We start from the raw sequence: 13,240 nt of genomic DNA on the forward strand, positions 1-13,240 counted from the left end.
TGTTACCTTTCTAAAGTTCAGCCCATCCTTACTTGGTATATCTTTAAATAATTCATCTTCCTTCCCTACTCTTTTAAAATATTTCAGACTATTTTAGGTTGTGAAACAGTTGTGAAATTGCTGATTCGGCACTAGAGCTTCTCCCAAGTATAAGAGGTAGCTGGTGCAGGGGACAGACTTTGTTTAAACGGGAAAGAATGAAATCTTAGCACTATCAGAGTCAATGGGAACTTTGCCACCGGCTTCCACGTGGCCTGGATTTTACCAGGGAGCCACCTTTGGTCTTAAGTGGTGTAAATCAAATGTGACTGCACCAAAGACTGCGAGGGTGCAAAATGCAAGACTGGTGTGTGAAGGGAAGTCAGACCAAAACCAGTCAGAACTATGAAAAGCTGGTCAAAGGAAAGTACCTGTATTAGAGGAGGGTGTATTTTAACATTTTCTCTCCTGCAAAATTTTCTCTAAAAATGTGTTTCAGGAAAGACAGCCTACCATCGTGTGGAACCATTCCTAATAGATGTGTCATAGAAAGTAAACTATAAGAAAGGTGTATATGTGGGTTTTTTTCTCTCCACACAATGAAAGGTTAAAGACGTTACTTAAAACTGATCATGAACCATTTCTAAATGTGTCTTTTGCTCTGCATGTAAACAATCTTTTTGTCATACCTGAACTTTTATAAATTCCCAAGTCCTGCTCTCTCCAATGTAAACAGAAAGCCACCAACACATTTCAGTCGTTCCTCTCTTGCAACAGTGGCCTTTAATTTCATCTATTTAAAGAACTGTATTAGTTAGGAATGACAATGTAAGGAATGCACTCAAGCACTTCAGCTGAAAATAGTCTTTATTTACAACCAATTTTGTATAATTTTTTTGGAAGCTGTCATTCCATTACTTTTCACATAAGTCAAAGCAGAAAAGAAATGTATTTGATTAGAAGAGTGGGAACTAAAGGTCATTTCATTCAAGAAAAAGCATTTGCTTTATTTGGGCCAGCCCTGAAGGACAGAATAAAAATTGGACAGATATCTGGAAAAATGCTCCAAATATTTTCTGGGTGAGAAAACACTTTTAATTTAATAAATTAATAAACTGTTAAATAAACAGGATAAAATGTTACATGCATTTTAGTTTATACTGAGCGTAAAGAGGAGAATAACAAACCCTTTTAACAGCTGCCAGGATATTATTCCCAAAATAACTTCAAGAGATGCGAAAGCCTGCATGGTTAGAGGGCCACAGCTAGATGTCCTTTGGTGTAGGTAAAATGTTCTGAGGGAGTTAAGTGCAAACGACCTGTACCCGCCTCCTTCCAGAATACAACTCCACTTTGTGACAGCTATCAGACTCTAACAGAAAGAAACCAAAACCATTAAAACCCTCTTAAACACCAGAGAGGTTTCAGAATTTGAGTTTTTCCATCAGGAAGAGAAGTGCACATTAGGGGGTCATGTGAAATCCAGAGTGGCACCAGCCAAGCTCCAGAGGTGGATGCTGGGGCTGTTTATCAGCTTGATTTTAGTTTTAGTTAACATGGGGGGCTGTGAGTTGTAGCAGTTGAGGAGGCGGACTCCGCTCTGAGGAAGGTTTGCTTCCAAGCAGAGAAGTGGGTGAGGTGGTCGCCTCGGAAACTGCCTCGGCTTGAGGAGTCAAAATCTAGAGACCGGGGCTCTGCTCTGTTGGAAGAGCAGAGCCCTTCGTTCTCTGTTGACTTGGTCAGAACTCAGATTTCTGTATCCCTCTCTACCCTACCTACTGTGCACTATTTTCCTTTAGCAAAAAGTTTTGTTAGGTTTTTTGCTTCAGAGAGGAGACATACACAGAAGTCTCCCACAAATTATAAAGCTCCTTACCCTTTGGGCTAGCAGCAAATGCTAGAAATTGGAAACATCAGATGCTGAAGAGGTACCAGATCTGCAAACACTTCAGACTTTTCCTGCGACAGAAACTCCTCATTTAGCAGGGACTCTCCATGTACTTGATCGCCATCCCTACATGCAGAGGGAAGGTGGTTCCCCACTTTAGATCACTCCAACTGATACACAGGTGGAGCATCTTTGCATGGTACCTAGGGAACAGCTGTTCCTTCTGCTTCTCTATTTCTTGCTCTGTTTCCTGCTGTTACCTCTTGCTGCCAGGTCTGAGGAAGAATGAGACCCTCCTGGGGTGGTAGTTAAATATGACATGAAGAACTACTTGAATTTATTTCCCTTTACTCATATTTCTCCAAGAGCTCTGGTAGACAACAAAGTGAATGAAGCAAATGGGACACTCGGCTCTGCAAAGAAGCATTTTTAAAAGAGGCGATAGTACAAAAGGTCAGCATTATCTTGCGCCTCTTTTTTTCTCTGAGTTGTGTGAATCTGGCATAATTGTAACAGATTTTTAACAATACGTTAGCTTATTTCAGGTTAGCAGCTAAAAGCTTCCTTTCCTTAGGGCCTGTTACTGTGTGCTGCCAGGCAGAGGAGAGGTGCATGGGCAAAACAGAGCCTGTTTATATGTGACACTTGAAGTGAATTTACAAGCCTGCTTGAAGACTTAAAGAACATCTTGTCTGTAAGAGCTCCCTGTGTAGCTTGTCACCTACTTGTCAGATATGTGTATTTTTAAACCCATTGATGCAAATCTCAGAAAATATTGGTTTCATCTGCATCTTTGTATCTCGTGGGGTTTTGCTACTCTTTCTCCTGATAACCTAGCGGTAAAGCAACATCTCTTAAATTTGATTTCTTTCTTATTATAATAATCACTTGTACTGTAACCTTGCTGAATAATTTTTTGCCTTGGTTGGTACCAGCATCCATAGATGCTGTATATTTCCATAGCCACAAGGCCTGAGCAACCAGGGGGACTAAACAAAAGAGCAGTGGCAGGAAGAATATATTAAATATCTTCTCACTCTGTGTTTATTAATGCTGACTGTAGAGAAATATGAGAAAAACAGGATGCACCCTGAACACTTCAGATTTTATTTAAGTTTTTGGGATTAAAATGTTATACCTGTGTTTACTGCATCTTTTTACATTTTTTTGTTAAGTAGAGTAGATTTATGACTTATGCAATTATGTCACCTCCAGAAATTAATTGTTCTGGTAAAGAATGAAAAGTGTGACTCTCTACCACTTGCAGACAGGAAAATAATAAAATAAAAATAATTTTAAACCAGATTTTCTCCAAATGTATTTTTAGCCACATTTTTGAGGGAAAGTCTGCAGATGTCAGTCAGTGTTCATGTGCATGTCTGTGACTATATTTCTATTTTACTAAGAGTTTAATATTGCTTCTCAGTATTTCAAAGCTATAGGCAAGAAGGCAAGAACAGGACATTGTAAACAGAAAACAGACTGAGCTTTCACAATCCAGATTTGGACTCAATTTTTGCAAAAGTTGCTAATTTATTCTTCTTTGACTGCTTTTAGAGATGAACTTAATGTGGGAAATTTTGGCACAATTGGTGTCTGAATTTGTCACACCATTCTCCCAAACTGCAGCGTTTGGATTTGTATTCTGATGGACTTGTTCTCTAACAAACTACGAGAATATCTCCTGGCAGGCTGAATTTTTCAATGTAAATTTATTTTTTTGGTGATAATTTGCTGTCTCTGTTAAGACTTATTTAAGAAAACCCCACAGTAGTGAAGTACCTAAAGAACAGGTACTTCTCTGCTCTTTTCCTTTAGAATTGAATTAAAGTTCAATTTTAGTTTTATTACTCTTTTCCTTCCCTGTCTGGCAATCCCCTGGAGAAAAGCTGGCATCCAGGGATGTTAACATGGCAACGTAACCCCAAGATCGCGTTGCTGTGGAGGGAGACAGAGCAGAGGGAATGAGTGAGAGCTGGGGAATAAGGCGTTGTGGAGGGGGAGAAATCAGGGCCGCCTCCTCCGAATTTCTTTTTCTCCTGGACTGTCTTGTGGCATTACATATGCAGAACCCCCCTCCCACCTCTTGAAACAGGGAGGAAAAAAAGTCAGCTAGATCAGGCACGCCGGTTGCCATTACCAAACCAAAAGCAGCACTTGGTCCTGCCTGTGCAGTCCTGGCGCTTTGAGGTACAAGTCTTAATGTTCAGTAGTTGAACCATGATGATAATGGCAAGGAGGAGCTCACTGCAGGAGGCTTCGGTGTCCAAACAAAAACAAACTTTGGAAATGATATATAAAGACCAACACTAAAGAGATGTTGAAGTTGAAAAATCTAGGGTTTGAAAATGGAAGCATCAAATTTACATACTCATAGCTTTATGCAATCTGAACTCTACAATCTTAACTCTTATAATGTGTATGTGCATTAGGTTGTGATATTTACTTTTGCTGACTCTCAAGCTGTGACAATGAGCTGTGTGAAATTTATAGCATAGTGGTGAGTTGCACATATACAATGAACTTTCCAGCATAAAACGCTTGTGCTAAATTTGAAACAATGATCTCTGAATTTAAGATATTTTTGGATATGTAACTTAAGATCTAATTTGAAGACTAATTTTCTTCTTAAGTTCCCTGTAAGAGTCACCGAGATTTTAGAACTTGAGAACAAAATGCATAATGCAATCAGAAGTTAAGTCAGCAGTAGTTTAAGTCTGTTAATGCTTTCAAAACTCAGAAAAGTAATAAATTCAGCTGTCTCACTTCTAGAGTAATGGCAGAGTGCTAAATTTATTAAGCACAACAGGAATTATCACAATACTTTCCAATAATGCTGAAATAATAATTGAAAATAATTTCTCTACTGCGTGGCATGTTAAATAATGATCTTGGGAGAAAATACAAAGATAAGTAAGAGAAATTAACTTAATACAATGCTAAATCAGTTGTTTCCTATTAATCTTACAGAAAATTGTACTGAAAATATAGGACGTTTAATGACCAATACGAGATTTTGTTTGCTTCCTTTTGATTCAACACTTTCTTAGTTGAAATTGATAGCTATTGCATAGCATAAATAGTGTAATAGCAGTTTATTTGAGGGGTTTCTATTGCCACCTAGTGGCTGCCCCCCCTCCCCCCCTTTCCTGTGCATTAGCTTGAGTTCTTGAAAGCTTTTCAGTTGTCTGGAGCAAATGAGTTTGTTTACTGACAAGTGAGGAAGTGATGCAAATGATTTAACTTTTTAGACATATAAAGAAGAAAGGCATGAAGTTAAGTTTCCTCATTATATGGACTAAAATAAATTCTTTGAGTATCTAAGATCTCCCCCAGCTGAAATAAATTGACCCATGCAATAACTTAATAATGAACACTACTTAGAATAGGAGAAGCTATACAAATGTGCTTTTTTTGTTGTTCAAAGTAGATGATATGGATTTGATGTGATTCTGTCTTGCCTGAGTTTTAATCTTCTGTAGTTCTCTTTGATTTCTGTTCAAATTGATCCACTTTTACCACAGAGCAAAACCTGCTTCTATTCTTATAAAAAGAGTGAGAAGTTCATGTTGGTCTTGACAAAGTATGCTGACATAAATCATAGGAAATATGAGGTCTTCAGTTCTCATTATTTTCTTAGTAATGGTTAAATATAAAAAAAAATTTCTGAGCTTTTGCCCTTGCACACTCACAACTGAGGGTTAAAATAGAAATGAGTGAGAGTCTCAATACCTCTTACTTATGTCAGTGTAAAGTCTGAGGGTTCGATGAAGCCAGTGGAGGTACTTATGTCTGTGGAGGTAAGACTAGCTGTAAATAAAATTAGAATCAAGCCCACAAACTTGAATAAAGTCCAGAAGTTTTTCTTTGTACCTGGTCTCATGTGGATCATACAGTACTGTAATATAGATTATAATACATAACACCTGCATGTAAGGGCTCCTTGTATCAGAGTTTCATTTCTTCATGAAAGTTTTTCAAAATATCCTTCCTATTGAATTAAAACCTTTCCTCTATATAAATTGCTTTTTTTTTTTGTTGGTTTGTTTCAGTATAGGCTAAAAAATGAGATTTTATTTCTCAAGTGTTCTATTTTAATGACAAGTAAAAATTGTAAGCATTAATTTTGCCTTCACTGCTTAAACAGAAATGGTGTGTTCTGAGTGATAACCACTCCTCCTTTTAAAATAAACCACACAGTTTTGTCTTGGCAGACATTCAGCTCTAGAAGACTTATCTGCTTGTAAAGTTTTCCTTTGCATGCATGGTCACTCAGTTTAAATATGTTTTTAAAGTATGGACCGAACTACAGAATGGAAAAAAGTGTGAAAGCTTTGATATATATTCTATCCTTACTGTATGTGTATGGAGTTAACTCTCTCTTTCCTGGTGAATGACTCCCCTAGACTTGGTATGTCTTTTCAGAGTCACAAGAACTGCCTGTCTGAAACTTAGACTTCCTGAAATTGGAGGCTTTTGTGAATATTTTTAACGTGCAAATTGGCTGGGAAAAGGAGGACTGCTATGAGCCTGACATGGGACTTGGAGACATGCATTAGTTTTCCCATTTGGTCAAAGCCTTCCTGTGTAACCTTGGCCAGTTTACTTAGGTTCAGATTTTCAAAGTTATTAAAATACTTTAAGAGGTACTTTTAAAATACTGTTCTGCCTCAGTTTTCCACCTATAAAATAACATGCTCCACAGTAGCACTTCTTTTCCCCATCTTGTGCTTGTTTATGGAGAGTGTTTAGGAAGAGCATAGCATTTACCGGGCTTTTGTCTCTGCAAATCCCTCTGAAAGACTGCAAGTTCTTGGAGGTTTGGTCGGTCTTTTCACAAGAGGATCTACCTCAGTTAGGACAAGGAGGCCCCATACCGGGTTTAGACTTTGAGTCGCTGCCACGTTTCAAGCAGTAAAATAAAACAGGAAACCAATGTGAATGGTCATTCTTCAAACTCAGTATGGCTTATTCACACTGAGACTTCTAATTGCAGAATGAGCAATTACAATGATTGCACCTTGAAAAATGAACGTGGCTGATGGAAAAGACAGTACACTATGGTGACTATATCAAGGCTATCTGCCAATCCTGCATCCATGCTTGCTTGACAGCTCCAGGACAGGAGCTTAAGCTGGTGTCCCTGGCAACGGCAGTATCTCCAGTGATTCCTGATGGAAAGTAGAGCCAGTGAGAACTACCAGTGGCTTGCAATTCCAGTTTTCTTACTTAAATGCAATTGATCTATCTACCAAGATATGTGTATATGTACATATATATAGAAATACAAACATTTGAGTCAGAACAATGTTGTCTGAATTCCCAGTTCACAGGGCAAATTTTCAATGTGCTCTCGCATTATTTCTTGAAGTGTTTCAAATTTCATCATTCCTATAGGCTTTACTAAGCAAACAAATTTAAAATTAAATTTTTTTTTAACTACTTTTATTCTCTGTAGAGGCATTTTTCAGCTGAATGCCCTGCCTATGCTAATGCAATAATCATCTTTGAAGCATACTTTAAATAGTTTATTTATACCACATTCCAGATTGCTTATTGTGTTTTTTTGCTGAGTGAATGTAAACTCTGGGTTTTTTAAAACAAAAATTTTTAAGGGAAAACACAACTTCCAAATACAAGGTTTTTTTTCTCAAATAACACAAGAAAAGAACCCTAATCAGGTTATATGTTTAAACTCAGCTGTTGTGTTTCAATATGATGAAAAGTACAAACATGTTAATTTTAGGAGTGGTAGTAGCCAACTGCATAATTTGCCTGGTTAAAGACAGGAGTTAATGGAAATTTGAAGTCATCTATACAGCTGAGTAATGTGTTAAGTTTCCCGAGTGCTCTGTGCTGCCAGGTTAAGCTGTGGTTTACAGGGGTAGGCACTTGTGCCAGGTAGCTGGTATACTGTTCCCACAGTGCAGTCACACTCCAGCTAAATGTAAACTTTCCCAGTGTGAGCATTGGAGTGGTCGTGTTTAAGCTAGAGAAGCCTAAGAAAAAATTCTGTAAGGACTTAACATAGAAAAAAACTTGACAGCTAATTGATAGGGTGAGAAGGTCACAGGGAAATGTTGGTCACTTGGATGCCTGAGATTGTAAATGTCTTTCTGAAATGTTATGGCATTTGTATGGCTGCAGTGAGTGAGCAAAAAAAGAGAGTGAGGCATGTGGGAAAAGATTGAAATGGTCAAGGTACAGAGAAGTAAGTGCTTCTAGTTGCTCTCCAATGGGCTTGGTGATTAATGATGGGTTTTTCTGAGCCTCCAGGTTGCCAGGGATATAGATGCTCACCACAGCAGCCCTCTGGGACGAACAGACGCAAGTTCAGGAGCTGTGCCTCTCTGCGTAGCAAGACAACTGGGTGCTGTTCAGGTCCTCACCAGAAACCCCCTGGTACTGTAACCAGTACCATATTGGGTGCTGCTTAGGATATTTTGGAAAATGGGAAAGATTATTTTATTTAACAAATCTAGGCATGATGTTGGAATTTTGTTTCTCTGCTACCATTCTGGACGTGTCAAAACAGTCCTACAGTAGCTTCTGAGATGTCTGTGTTACCAGCTGGCAGTGTGCAGTTTATCTCCTAGGTAGTTCTGGGCAGCACAGTCTTTCTGCAGTTCATTTGGGTTTAGCGCATTTGCAAGTGCCCAGGTCGACAGGTACCTCCCCGGCCTGGATGCACCCTGCTCTGACAATGTATCAAGAGGAAGATGAAGATGTGTTGCCTGCTCATCATCCTTGCCATGACCCAGAGACGGGACAGAAAATTGTTATTGGGCTTCAGGCTTCTACCTTCACATCTTCTCTCAGTATTAATGTAGTAACACATAAAGTCTCCCATTCAGCAAAGCGCATAATTTAAGTGAGTAGGCACATGAGTAATCCCTTTCCTCCTCAGCGAGGCACAGCATGTGTTTAAATCCTATTAAAGCCTGTTGGACTTAAACACATACTTAAAGTTTGGTGGAGTTGAAAGGCAGATGTGGAAAATGAAATTGAAGAAACACAATTCTGCCTGTTAGTTTAACAAAGGGCTGACTGCAGATTCACTGTATGTGGACTCTAGCTGCAGTATTTTACTTACAAAAATATCACGATACAGACAGGTAACACCTATTATGGAAGATTACTATGCCTCACAGCTAGATTAGGCTTCAGTTAGATCCTAATTGTCTTTATTCCCCAGAAGATTTGCTAAATTTGCATACTGGGCACAAGCATGTGTGTTTCCTCCCACAGATTTTGAGCCCCGTATAAGTATTTGACAGAGAGAGAGAGAAATGTCAGTCTACTCTGAAGATTGCATTTGGAATGGATATTTTCTGCAAACTCATTCTCCAGGTAAATTAACTTTCCTGAAAAATGTTCTCATGCACTAAGTTTGAGAAGGAAAATGAAGTGTAATCCCAGGCTCAAGGAAAAGATTTTTTTTTTTTAGAAAAATAAATATTCTTAGTTTAAAAAAACCAAACAAACCAACAAATCAAGCCAACAAACAAACAAAAAAACCCACCAAAAACCCCCAAACCCAACACCACCACTTATTTTCCACTACCTGATTATTCTGAAACCCCCTCTGGGAACAGCAAGTCATGCTACTGAGGTGGTGAAAAAAAAGGCACCAGTGCTATCAGACCCCTTGGGTACTGTACTGCTTTGCTCTCTGATGGCACACAGTTCATTTCCTGACCTCTGGAGAGATGGTGGGGGGGGGGGGGGAAGAAAACAGCTCTTAATGCTAAGGAACGAACATAGAGTTCAACTTGAAATATAGGGAAGACAGTCTTTCAAAAGTTGTAGCTGTATTTAGCATCAGAGTTCATGAGATCCACATGTCCCATCTTCTTTTTCTACAAATCCCAGAGGGGAAAAAAACATTTATTATGATATCCTGGAAGGAAAAAAAATGTCTGTTCATCAATTTCCCCCTTTTTTAAGAGATAACCACTGACTCTACCCGTATGTTATCTTTATCCTGAGGCAGCAAATTTATCATAATTTATTCTGGTATATTCTAAATTTACCATGTTGATTACCACTGTATAAACAACGTCTGGCATTTGCCTCAGCCAAAGAATTGAGGCTGGCGCTGATTTGGAGTAGAGATCTGTGGAAGAGCTTCAATTTACTGAAGTGGCTGTAATATCAGTACAAACACCAGAGATAGATAGCTAAGGATACAGTGGTTTTAAAACGGAAAAAACCCAAGGATTCTTCTTCTATGTAATGCTAATGAGCCACTTACTGAAATGTATCTGTTTGGAGAGGGAAGTCCAAATGACACAAGGTTAAAAAACATTTGAAAGTGGTCTGCAAGTACAGCCGACTGGACTCTCTCATGGAAAAGCTGCTTTCAAGGCTTCTTAGGGATCAGTGGGTAAGGGTTAAGAAAATCATTCTGTAGTTACTGCATGCAAAAATAAGTAACATGAAAGCATTCTCATAAGGTTGGACTAAACCCAGTCCTAATCTTGGGGAATAAATAGGATTTAAAAGGAGGACCAAAAAAAGGGGAGGCAGTGCCTTAACCGGAGATAAATTTCTATTTACAGGAAAAAGAGAAAGTTATTTTATCAATTGACCAACTACGTATTTACTGAAAAATAACTGACACCCTATACAAGCAAGTAGATTGAGGAAATCTTGTGTCTGTTCCCTCATGCTGTTTCAAGATGACTCCTTTCTTCACAGCTCTTCAACCGTAATTCTAATTTACATGGCAAATTCTGAAATTAAAGTCTAAATTTATGAACAAAACTTACAAATAACATGATGAGTTCTTTTATAAAATAGCATATTCAGGATGTAATTTCTTTTTATCTTTCTTGATATCCTGTTTTTCTGTTGTCCTGTGCAGCATACTTATTCCAGAACACCACGTCTTCAGCATGAAGACTCTGGGTGGACTGTGCCTGACCTCAATGAGGCTGGAAAAGTCTAATTGACTTCCCTGGTCAGCATTTCCCTCTGGCCTTTTTTTTTCTTCTGTGAGACATACCCAAATGATACACAATATATATATATTAATTTTATTAATTAAAAGTAAAAAAGCACTAATTACAATATGCAGTAGCTTATTCCTCGTTCAATTATGTGTTTTCTATTGGGGGGTGGCGGGGCAAGGCACGACGCCATTTCGGCACTCTAGCTTGTGCATTAGCTGATTAAAATGAAAAATTAGCTCCTGCTATGTGCTTAATGCATGCTGCCATGATCTGTGTGAACATGAGAGCTTTTGGGCAAGAAGCGTGTGTAAAAGCTTAGCAAATGCATCTTTGGAAGCATCTTGGAAAGTCTGTCCCTAATGTTCCATGGTTTTGTTTGGAATTTTTTTATCTTTGCCTAATAGTGTTAAGGAAATCCAGACGTGAACTATGTTTCTGATTTTCTGAGTTAAGCTAGAAAGATAATTTCAGATTGTTTTCCTCCAGCTTGGCACTTTCTGCTGATTCTGCTGTACTCCGCTCTTCTTCCCTTGCAGAGAATGCTTAAATTTAATATCAAAATATGATTCATTGTTAAACAACAGCGAAGGAAATGGGTGAGGTTATTTACAGTGGCACCAATAAATGTACTTTCCTCTGTTTTCAAAGACACAGTGCATCCTAAGGGATTGAGGATGTTAAACGTAATGTCTATGCACAAGATGCAGTGTCAGAAAATTTTATTTGCCCTTAGACCACAATTGCCGTGAAGGTCATGCGTAACTTCAATTACTTGAATTATACCAGTAGCCTCCTAAACTCATGACATTGGTTGCTTTGTGGATCAAACTGGACTGAACAAAATCTTGCAGGACTAAGTATTAGAATGTATTTTTCATGTCTCAGTACTCAGTTATGTCATTTCGGCCTCCATTCAGTATCTTTGATTCATGCTACACACAGATAAGCAACACAGTGTATCTTCCAAATAAGAACAGGAAAACACAGGGAACTTTGTATAAATAAATAAAATTCCACACAATTCCAAAGTATCTTTTGTGGCTGCTACCCTATGAGTAGCAAACTCACGGGCTTGACCCAGCTAAGTGCAGGAGCATGTGCTGACCTTTGAGCATGTCACCTCATATGCAACATTACATGCTTGAAGGTAAGCATTCTATTTCAGTGCTTTGCTTTCTTGGGATGTATAAAGTATGGTGGCTTTCCACTTTAAATCCAAAGAAAGTTGTTAATTTTGGTCTTTGCTCTTTACGGGTCTGTATTCTGATACGGAGCACTCTGCATCACACTACAGTAGTATGAAATTGGATTTTTTTTTTTTTCCCCTAGTACCTGTCAACCACGAAATGAGATTATTCTAAAAGGACCTGAGATTGTATGGTTTTTTGACTTTGAATTATTTGCTGGTGTGCTGAAAAAAAGCTATAAAACCGTATAATTGCAGGCCAAATCCGCCTCCCACCTCTATGCATATGGCAAAGTGGGAAAGAAAACAAGAACACTGGGACTCTGCACCAGCAGTGGGTGACTCTTTGGCCCCTGTAGCACAGTTTTAAACATCTTCATGTGCAGCAGGACAGAAGATATTTGGGACAGCCAAAGGCAGCTGTGGGAGGTGTTCATTAATCAGTCTGTACAACCTTCTGCGGCAGCTTTACCGAAGTCTGTGCAGCAACAGTACTGGCAGTGGTCTTTAGCCTGTGTGTTTGAAGCACAGATAAAAATGAGGGTGCATCTCTTCAAAGGAAACTTCTTTATCAAGTCAAATAAAAATTAAAGGATTTTTGCTTGAAGTGACAACACCCTGCACTCAGCAGATGTTGCAATGTTTCATAAGCCGTATACTGTGACACTTTTGCCTTCCTCCTCTATTCCTGAATCTTAAACTCAGTTTTCTGTAAAGCCAGCAGTTGCTGTGAAGAATCCTTCTCTCAGTTCTTTTCTGTGTTCTATTATGAGTGGTTTCTTTATACAGTCTCGAATATCCACTTCTTATAATGCTAAGTACATGTTTATAGGAATTGATTTTGACGGAGCAATTTGAAATGCTAAATTTCTCTTAATGCCATCACAATCTTCTGGGACTTGAAGACAGAGACATTTGTTCCTACTTGATAGCTTCTGAATAATACTCTCTTTGAGTATTGTATTTGGGGTAACCAAGGAAAGATACAATACCCCCTTCTAAATGGTTTGGAGGGCTTTTTGGCTGGAAAACAGAGACTGAGTCTTTGCTAATGTGTTCTTTAAAGCCTGGTATTGTGAAATACAATATTTTATTGGAGGGTTCATAACAAACACACTCTGCCAGGAAAAAAAAGCTGTGCTAATCCATTTTGTCGTATAGCAGTTTCTTTTGTGGCCTTAGCAGCTAAGCCGTGTTATCCATACATCAATTTGAAAGCAGTTTGAGGTCATT

The sequence above is a fragment of the Pelecanus crispus genome, chromosome 4 (genome assembly GCF_030463565.1).
Source record: "Pelecanus crispus isolate bPelCri1 chromosome 4, bPelCri1.pri, whole genome shotgun sequence".
In the NCBI taxonomy this organism is placed as follows: Eukaryota; Metazoa; Chordata; class Aves; order Pelecaniformes; family Pelecanidae; genus Pelecanus; species Pelecanus crispus.